A 10,469-nucleotide genomic window follows, 5' to 3' on the forward strand; every position below is an offset into this window, starting at 1 on the left:
AATTAAAGCCTAACCCTACTTGTGGTTGCAGGGCTGGCAAACGGTCAACGGAAGTGACATATGAGTTATACTTGAAGGATGAGTAGGACTCTTTCAGATGTCAAATGGAAGATGGCAGAAAGAGCATTATGTGAAAGACCCCAGAACAATGAGACAGGAAGTCTAGGCCACGGAATTGCCATATGGCCAGGGTCCAATAATGTAAGAGTGCCAGGACATGAGGCTGATGAGGTAGATTAAGGTAAGGAAATGAGGAGCCATTGGAGAATTTTAAGCAAAAAAGTAGCACATCAAATTTCAGCTTTAAAAGATTTATCTAGGGGTAGCATAAAGATACAATGAGAGACTTGGATAAAGCTTGATATAGAAGTAGTCATAATACATAGGAATATATTGCAAAGAGTCAAGCAAAAATTGATGAAGACTCGCATAAAGCAGTGAGAGAAAGGAGTGTATAGAATCCATAGGTATTTGTTAAGGGATAAACTCTTCTTACCCACTTGATAATATAATTTAAATGTTTGATTAACTTTCATGGGAAAGACGGGGCAAATCATTAACATTTATGAAAAATAGTAATACTGAAATTTCCTTTCATCAAAGAATAGTGAGCTCATCTTAGATATGAGCTCATCATCTATAGAGAACTTGAAAAATGGAGTGGATGATGATTTGGCAGGTTTGGACTAGATAACCAAAGATACGTTCCAACCAGAGGTAGATTTACTGAGGAGCAAGGGAAGCTTAAGCTTCAAGATTCTTCACTTAATAAGGGCCCTTATAAAGGCTGGGAGTTGCAGAGAGTTATGATGGGAAGAGATAAAAAGGCTGCACTCCTAGGGCTTCCCTGGTGGCGCAGTGGTTGAGAGTCCGCCTGCCGATTCAGGGGACACGGGTTCGTGCCACGGTCCGGGAAGATCCCACATGCCGTGGAGCAGCTAGGCCTGGGAGCCATGGCTGCTGAGCCTGCGCGTCCGGAGCCTGTGCTCCGCAACCAAAGAGGCCACAACAGTGAGAGGCCCGCATACCGCCAAAAAAAATTAAAAAAATAAAAAAAAAAGGCTGCACTCCTTTGCAGCATTTCTGGCAAATAGCCTAAAGAGATTTCAGGAGAAAGAAACCTGAATCCCCAAGATAACAGTAATTCATTGTGATCTCCTTTCTTATTCTGAAGACATAATTTTATATTTATAATTTTGTACAATTTTTCTTAAAGATGACCTTCTGAAATTATATAAACTTCAGGCTGTATAAAACTTAGAATAGCCCTTGCTTCCAGGTCTTGGCTTCTGTGGTATTAAGAAATGGAGAGAACTGTAGTCTGACTCCTGGAGTTAAGAGGGTATTTTCATTTCAATGTACAGGAATTGATTCTCCAAGTAAACAAAAGATGATTTCCTTGAAATATATTAGGAACTATTAACCAGCAATTAAACATTGATTACATGATGAATAATTAATGCTTTATATCTTACCATAGAGTGATGAATAAAAACAGAGATTTGAAGGTTGGGTGGCATTTCCAAAGTCGTTCTTCTTCAGAGATTAAAAATGCTTTCTGGCACATATTTTTAAGAGGATGGACTACTGATTAGAATGAGAGTCAGAAGACCTCAGAGCTCTGGATCTATCACTGCTTACCTTTGTGACCTTGGACTTCTGACAGGACTACTGTCTATTATAACTTTGAAAAGATTTTTACATCACCTTCTCTAGCTTCTCAATTAATCTTTCACTCAGTCTGTAGTGACAAATTCCTATGTGTTCTTCATCCCTGTAGTATCTAACCATATCAAGACCCCCACTCTCTTAGTCCAATTTCCATGGAGCTGTCTTTTGATGGCTTTTCCACCACCTAAAGAATGAAATGTGAAATCACATTCTTCCAACTTCATGACACTAAAGGCAAGAAAGTGCCTCTCTCCCATTTACAATAATTAAAAAAAAACAAACAAAAACTCTTGAGGAAGGTTCTGATTGGTCCAAACTTGGAACACATGCCCACCCCACAAACCAATCTAGTGGTCAGGATACTATAATTCATCTTAGTTATCTGCTGACCCCCCTTAGTCAAAAGAATGTAATCTGTTATCAGTAGGGTAAAGTGGTGAGCATGTATCATCCAGCCAGCCACGCCAACTTGTATCAACCACAAAGGGAGTAAGGGACTACTTGATGGTGACTAGTTGAGAGTTCCAGCTTGGTAACTATAAAATTAGTGATGCATTAACTGTAACAGGTGTACAGAAAGAAAAGTTATGAAGGAATATTTTTTTTTAGAAACATCAAGTTTGAGGTATCTATGGATCATTCAAAAGGTAATATTCAATAACCACTAATTTTTTCTTTGTACAAGATTGAGACATATACAGGATGTGTGTAACAATCACAATTCTTGATTTAGAAGAATCCTGAAATTTCATGTCTGTATCTGAAATAAAATCATTAAATCCAGGGAATATCTCTTTCCATACACTAATGTCTATTTTAAAATATTGTTCTAGGAGTCTCTAATGTATTTTGGCAAAATTTGACCTGATCAAAAATTTCAAAAATCTCTCTTAAGATATTTTTGTCAGCAGTACTTTTATGAAAGAGGAAAACAATGCTGTATCATAGGTAGATATGACATGTACCTACAAAACACAAGAGCTGCTGTCCTGACTGCAATTCAGTCACAGAGATTTGTAAACCCATGAAGCTTTCTACTTTCTCAGAGTAAGTGTCAGAAGCACTGCTCCCTAACAGTGCTTAATAATTTGGTTGAGTCCATCTTAGAAACCAATAGTCCAAATCTTCTGAAACAATTTGTAGGTATCTTATAAAAACTCTAAGTATTTGACCCTATAAAGGTTCTACTAAGCAGACTTAAACATTTTGACTTCTTAATATCTACAACCATATTCCCAAAGGTGAAATGTTTCCTGAAACTCCATTTTGTGGATCAATTAGATTTACAGCAACAGGGAAGAAAAGAAATGTACTGAAGAAGGGGTTTTGCATAGCCATTCAAATCAAAGTTGACAATTACCTTGATGCAAGAATAAATAATAAAGCTTGAGAGTTTTATTAGCCCCAAAGTAATTTTCAAGTTACATAAAATGTTTCTTCTCTACATATATATGGAAGTTCTTTTGTCTCTCCTGCCCTATACCTTTAGTGTTCATAAAATATTCAACGTGTTGCTTCCAATGTCGATAAAAAGTATCTGTTACTGGAAGAAGGAAAATCTATTTTGCAAAATGATAGGGAGATTATGCAGCACAACTATAGTTATCATTTTTTTAAAGGCACAGAAAGAAAGAAAGATGTTAGGCAATTTGAAAATCTTCTTAAGCCACACACAGTGTTTTCCTAGAGGATTTTTAAGATGAGAAATAGACCTTGAGGGTTTTAGACAGGCCTGAGGCAATATTTTAAAAAAAGGTCAAACATTCTGCTAAAAAGGACCGCTATCTTCAGAACAACAATTTATCAGCCAGCTTGCCAGCTTGCAGTGCCTCCTTATTTACAGCTATTGGTCCCAAAGGAAGTGCACTTGAGTGTGGGCCACGATTACTTTGTAATGAGTGTGCCAGTACCGATACAGGAAACAAATTTGTTACAGTGTGCCATTCCCAGCTTAGAAACTTTAGCAGACACTTTTTCATTTGGTGAGGAGTAGGGACAAAAAGGAGAAGGAAGTAAAAATGGAAAGAAGAGAAAGAAGGCATAATCTTTTCTTATGCTCCTAATAAGCAGCCAAGAAGAGCCCTAAGGAAAACTGAGTTGCAAGCATAGTGTGAAAGATTCTGGGATTATCCAACTCTGTCCATTCCTAGCTCAGAGACCTTCCGCAAGGCAGCTCCATGAAATGCTCGTTGGTTTTCATGTGACCACTCTCTCAAATTAAGCCCATTAGAAAAGAGAAAAAAAAAAAAAAGCTCTGCACCTGTCACAGATTAGTAACAAAAGGGCAAATGCTTCACTATACACCTAGGACACCTCCATCTTGTGTGTTCACTTATAGGAGCCTAATCTGCCTCACTTCAAGCAGAAAAGTGTGCACCGTGATAAATGGGGGAGGGTAGAGAAGTAAACCTTATCTAAGAGCTGTCAATAAATCTATTGTTGGAAATACATGTGAATAGAAGTAGCAGAGGCAATCTTTGTCTTTTAAAGAGGTAGTTTTTCAAAAGGAGAATTACACAAAGTGCTCCTCTGTTTTTGTCAATATGTTGCCAGGTTTTGAAATACTATTTTTCATCCAAACAATAAAAACCTTGACAAGTAAGCAACAGAAAATCACTAATACACTTGCAGCTGCATTTCCATCTATACAAATTCTTTAAACAAAAATAACCAAAGAACAGCCTGGCCTAGCACAATTATTTTATTTTATTTTATTTTTTCACATCTTTATTGGAGTATAAATGCTTCACAGTGTTGTATTAGCCCCTGCTGAAAAACAAAGTGAATCAGCCATATGTATACATATACCCCATAACCCCTCCCTCTTGAGCCTCCCTCCCACCCTCCCCATCCCATCCCTCTAGGTTGTCACAAAGCATCAAGCTGATCTCCCTGTGCTACACAGCAGCTTCCCACTAGCTATCCATTTTACATTTGGTAGTGTACATATAATATGTCAATGCTGCTCTCTAACTTCATCCCAGCTTCCCCTTGCCCCTCATGCCCTCAAGTCTGTTCTCTATGTCTGTGTCTTTATTCCTGCCCTGCCACTAGGTTCATCAGTAACGCTTTTTTAAATTCCATGTATATGCGTTACCATCCTGTACTTGTTTTTCTCTTTCTGACTTACTTCACTCTGTATGACAGACTCTAGGTCCATCCACCTAACTGCAAATAAGTGAATTTTGTTCCTTTTTATGGCTGAGTAATATTCCATCTAGCACAACTATTTTACTATTTGGGCCTCAAGTCCAAGAAAATTAAGAAACAGGATTTTATATTTCCACTAAAATTTTTGACAAAAGTTCAAATTAAAAAAAATGAAAATCCAGATGAGAAGATGGAGTAAAGACTTAACATGTGAATTTCAAGAGCTCAAAATCAGGAAACAACTTTTTTTCAAACTTCATACTTGAAGTTAACCCCCCAAAAATAAATAAATAAATCATTTTATTTCTGAAAAGTGTAAGTGTGTGGTGGGGAAAGGGAAAAAAATTGTAAGTCAGAAGACAAGGTGTCTAAACTCCAGCTTAACAAGCAGGAATATATATTTAAGGGAAATCGGAAAGGAGAGAGACTATTTCTATTATGTAATCAGGATATTGTAAAGACCTGGACTAAGGGGTAGTGAGGAGAGGAAAAAGGATATATGTGGTATACATTTTTATAGACAGAATTAATGGAATTTATTGATGAATGAAGGTAAGTGAGCTGAATACCTTCCATTTGCTCCTCCAGATCCACTCTCCACTTTCTCCTCCTTGCTCTGTACTTCAGGAGGCTGACCTCTATGGACTACATCAGTGGGCTACCTTTTCTCTAACTTCTGTTTGGGTTTGGTTAATGGAAGGCACCAGCCCAAAATTAAGGATAGGAAAATAGTGAGGTCAGAGTACTTATTCCCTTGGCTTTCCTAACTGCAAATAAGTGAATTTTGTTCCTTTTTATGGCTGAGTAATATTCCATCTAGCACAACTATTTTACTATTTGGGCCTCAAGTCCAAGAAAATTAAGAAACAGGATTTTATATTTCCACTAAAATTTTTGACAAAAGTTCAAATTAAAAAAAATGAAAATCCAGATGAGAAGATGGAGTAAAGACTTAACATGTGAATTTCAAGAGCTCAAAATCAGGAAACAACTTTTTTTCAAACTTCATACTTGAAGTTAACCCCCCAAAAATAAATAAATAAATCATTTTATTTCTGAAAAGTGTAAGTGTGTGGTGGGGAAAGGGAAAAAAATTGTAAGTCAGAAGACAAGGTGTCTAAACTCCAGCTTAACAAGCAGGAATATATATTTAAGGGAAATCGGAAAGGAGAGAGACTATTTCTATTATGTAATCAGGATATTGTAAAGACCTGGACTAAGGGGTAGTGAGGAGAGGAAAAAGGATATATGTGGTATACATTTTTATAGACAGAATTAATGGAATTTATTGATGAATGAAGGTAAGTGAGCTGAATACCTTCCATTTGCTCCTCCAGATCCACTCTCCACTTTCTCCTCCTTGCTCTGTACTTCAGGAGGCTGACCTCTATGGACTACATCAGTGGGCTACCTTTTCTCTAACTTCTGTTTGGGTTTGGTTAATGGAAGGCACCAGCCCAAAATTAAGGATAGGAAAATAGTGAGGTCAGAGTACTTATTCCCTTGGCTTTCTACATGCCTGGTCACAAGTTGTTGGCTGTTTTCTACTGAATATAGTTCCTGTCAGGTGTTCCTCTACATTTAGTCTTATCTATGGCTCCTAGTAACTATTTCCTCTCCTTTCCTCTTTAGGCCCCAAAGCAGTAATAGATCTCTGTTGAGAGCAGCCTAAGACCCTAAAATCCCATCTTGATTTCCCTAAACCCTACCCACACCTTTGTAATTAGTCCTGTCATGAAACTGAATGAAATCCAAAATTATCTGATTTAAGCAAGCCATTTGTTTCCCGTCATTATCCTCACACATATAGTGAAACTGTTTTGAAAACCACAAGACACTGTGCAAAAAGCTCATTTACTTACTTACTTAGTTAAACAAACTATGTCAGATATGTCTAGCATACAGCAAGTGACCCATACATATTTGCTGAATCAATTAATACAAATTACATACAGTTAAGAATGAAGGTCAAGTCTGGTTAAATACTTGAAATTTTGAGGAAAATAAGAGATGAGCTGTGAAACATACCAGTTATACATAAATGCTTATAAAAGAAAGTATAAGCAACAAAAGAAATTAGTTCTTTCCGGAAACTCTTTAGTAATTATTGAAAATATGTATGATTCAAGGAAGTATTCTAAGTATGTACAGCCTTTCATAAAGGTGAAAGGAAATAAGTATCAACCTTCAAAACTCATAGCTTGAAAAATATAAAAGTGAAACTGGGAGTTCTGACTATGGTCAAGTGAGGAGATAGGCAAATGCTCCTCTGAAAAGCAAGTATAAATAATACAAGGTAGCTCAAAAGATTAACAGCTGTCTTTCCATCAGAACCAGAGGAGGTTAGAAGGCAATGTTATGACATATTCAGAGTGCTGAAAACAACTGTCAGCAAACAATTATATATCCAGCGAAACTATCCTTCAATAATGAAGGAAAAATAAAAACATCCCCAGATAGACAAAGACTGAGAGAATTAATTGCTAGCAGACATTCCTTGAAAGAAATAATAAAGGAAATCCTTCAAGCTGAAAGAATATAATACCCGTTGGTAAATCCAATCCACAGTTAGAAATGAAAAACACCAGAAATGGTAAGCATGTGAATAAAGACAATATTTTTTTCGTCATTTCTTGTCTTCTCTAAAACATATATAAGATTGTATATAGAAATAATTATAACACTGTACTTTTAGGTTTCTAACATATGTAGATGGAATATATATGACAATAATAGCACAAAGAGGAGGAAGAGAATGGGCTACATTCATAGAGAAAAGTTTCTATTACAATTTATGAAAAATAAGTTTGTAGTTTCCTGAACTAGACTGTGATAAAATAAAATGCATATTGTAATCCCAAGAGAAACCACTAAGAAAAATGACTCAAAATATATAGTAAAAATGACAACAGAGAAATTTAAATAGCATAAAAATATATACAGGGGGCAGGGGACCAAAAAAGACAGAAGACATATAGCAGTATGACAAATGTAAATCAACTATAAAAATAATTGCATCAAATGTGGATGATAGAAACACTACAGTCAAAAGGCAGAAGTTGTCAGGATTAGAAAAAAAAAAAGCCAACTCTACCCTCTCTACACAAAGTATATATTAGATTGTAAGACACAAATAGGTTGAAAGTAAAAAGATGTTAAAAAGATATACCAGCAAATCATAAACATCAGACTACTAAAATAATATATTTGTATCAGACAAAATAGACTTTAATACAAGAAATGTCATTAAAGTCAAAGAGGGACATTTCCAAATAATAAGAGTCAATATCTCAGTAAGGTGTAAGGATTAGAGATGTATATGCATCTAATCTCAAAATATGTAGAGTAAAAACTGACAGAATTTTATATAAAATAAGCAATTTCAAAAACTATAGCAAATGATTCTGCATCTCTACTGTCAGTAATTAATAGAAATATTATATAGAAAATTAGCAAGGATATAGAGGTTTAAAGAACACTATCAACTGACTTGACCTAACTTACATATATAAGTTCAAATAATGCCTGACTGTACCTATATACACATTATTTTCAAAGACACATGCTACATTCTCCAAAGTAGACCGTATTCTATGCAACGGAAAAAACTGATACAAATTTGAACAGTTTAAAATCATAAAAAGGTAGTTCTCAGCTAACAACAGAATTAAACACAACAAAATAAAATATGAGAAATACCCAAACATTTATAAATTAGGCACATTTTAAAATAACTGATGGATCAAAGAAGAAATCACAAAGTAAAGTAGAAAATATGTTGAACTTAATGCAAATGGAAAAAAATATAAAAATTTATGGGGCTATTCACAGACAAGAATAAAGACTTCGAATCAATAATAAGATTCCATCTTAAGAAATTAGAAAAACAAGAACAAATTGAGTACAAATGTGCAGAAGGAAAGAAAAACTAACGATTGGAACAAAAATAAATGAAATATATAAAAAACAGAAAAACAATAGATAAAGCCAATGGAATAAAACTTTGGTCCTTTAAAAATATGAAAAAATAGAAAAATAATTACCTACACCAATGGTCAGTAAATGACAACCTATGGGCCAAATCTGGAATACTGCCTGTTTTTATAAATAAAGCATTAGTAGAACAGAGCACACCCCTTTACATATACTGTCTATAATTGCTTTTATGATATAATCGCAGAATTCAATAGTTATGAAAGAGACCACCTGGCCTACAAAGCCAAATTAAAAACACTGGTTTTGTTTTGTTTTGTTTTGTTTCTGGCCATTCTCTGAGTTTTGCTGAACCAAAAAAAAAAAGAGAGAGACAGACAGACAGAAAAACTGCCAGAATCAGGAATGAAAGGTGAGTGAGATATTGCTATTGATCCTACAGAAACTAAAATGCTTATATGGAAATATTATGAACTGTATGCCAATAGTCCAACAAATTAGATAAAATGGACATATTCCTACAAAGACAAAAATCACCAAAACTGGGCTTCCCTGGTGGCGCAGTGGTTGAGAGTCCGCCTACCGATGCAGGGGACACGGGTTCGTGCCCCGGTCCAGGAAAATCCCACATGCCGCGGAGCAGCTGGGCCCGTTAGCCATGGCCGCTGAGCCTGCGCGTCCGGAGCCTGTGCTCCGCAACAGGAGAGGCCGCAACAGTGAGAGGCCCGCGTACCGCAAAAAAAAAATAAAATAAAATAAAATACCAAAACTGTCTCAAGAAAAGAGATAATATGAATACAACTTAACAAGTAAACAATCTGAATTTGTAACTTTAAATCTTCCCACACAGAAAATCTCAGGATAAGGTTTCTTCACTAGTGAATATTATCAAATAAATAAAGAAGAAATAATACAAATACTTCACAAAATCTTCCTGGTAATAAACAAGGAGGGAACACTTCCCAATTCATCCTATGGGGCCAATATTATTCTGATACTAAAGCTAGTAAATGACACCCCAAGAAAACTACTAATTTCTCTCATGTTCATAGACTCAAAAATATTGCACAAAAAGAAAAGCAAACTGAATCGAGCAAAACATACAAAGAATTATACACCATGCCTACATAGGATTCACCCCAGGAATGCAGAGTTAGTTTCATATCCAAACATCAATTAATGTAATACACGACACTAGTATTTTTTTAAAAGTATAAAAACCATAAGGCTCTGAATAGATACAGAAAAAGTACTTGACAATTTCAACACACATTCATGATAAAAATCAACATACTATGAACAGAAGGTAACTTGTTCAACCTGATAAGAGCATCTATATAGAACTTCAGCTAACATTATACATACTGAGGAAAGACTAAAACTTTTCCTCTAACATCAAGAACAAGACAAAGATGTTAACTCTTACCATTAAGAGTCAATGTATTTTTTGTTATTTGTAGTTAATTTTTCTTGGAGTATAGTTGCTTTACAATGTTGTGTTAGTTTATGCTGTACAACAAAGTCAATCAGATATACATATACATATATCCCCCTCTTTTTTGGATTTTCTTCCCATTTAGGTCACCACAGAGCACTGAGTAGAGTTCCCTGTGCTACACAGTAGGTTCTCATTACTTACTTATTTTATACATAGTAGTGAATATATGTCAATCCCAATCTCCTAGTTTATCCCACCCACCCTTGCTCCTTTGTAT

The sequence above is a fragment of the Lipotes vexillifer genome, unplaced genomic scaffold, assembly GCF_000442215.2.
Source record: "Lipotes vexillifer unplaced genomic scaffold, Lipotes_vexillifer_v1.1 scaffold1132, whole genome shotgun sequence".
Classification (NCBI taxonomy): Eukaryota; Metazoa; Chordata; class Mammalia; order Artiodactyla; family Lipotidae; genus Lipotes; species Lipotes vexillifer.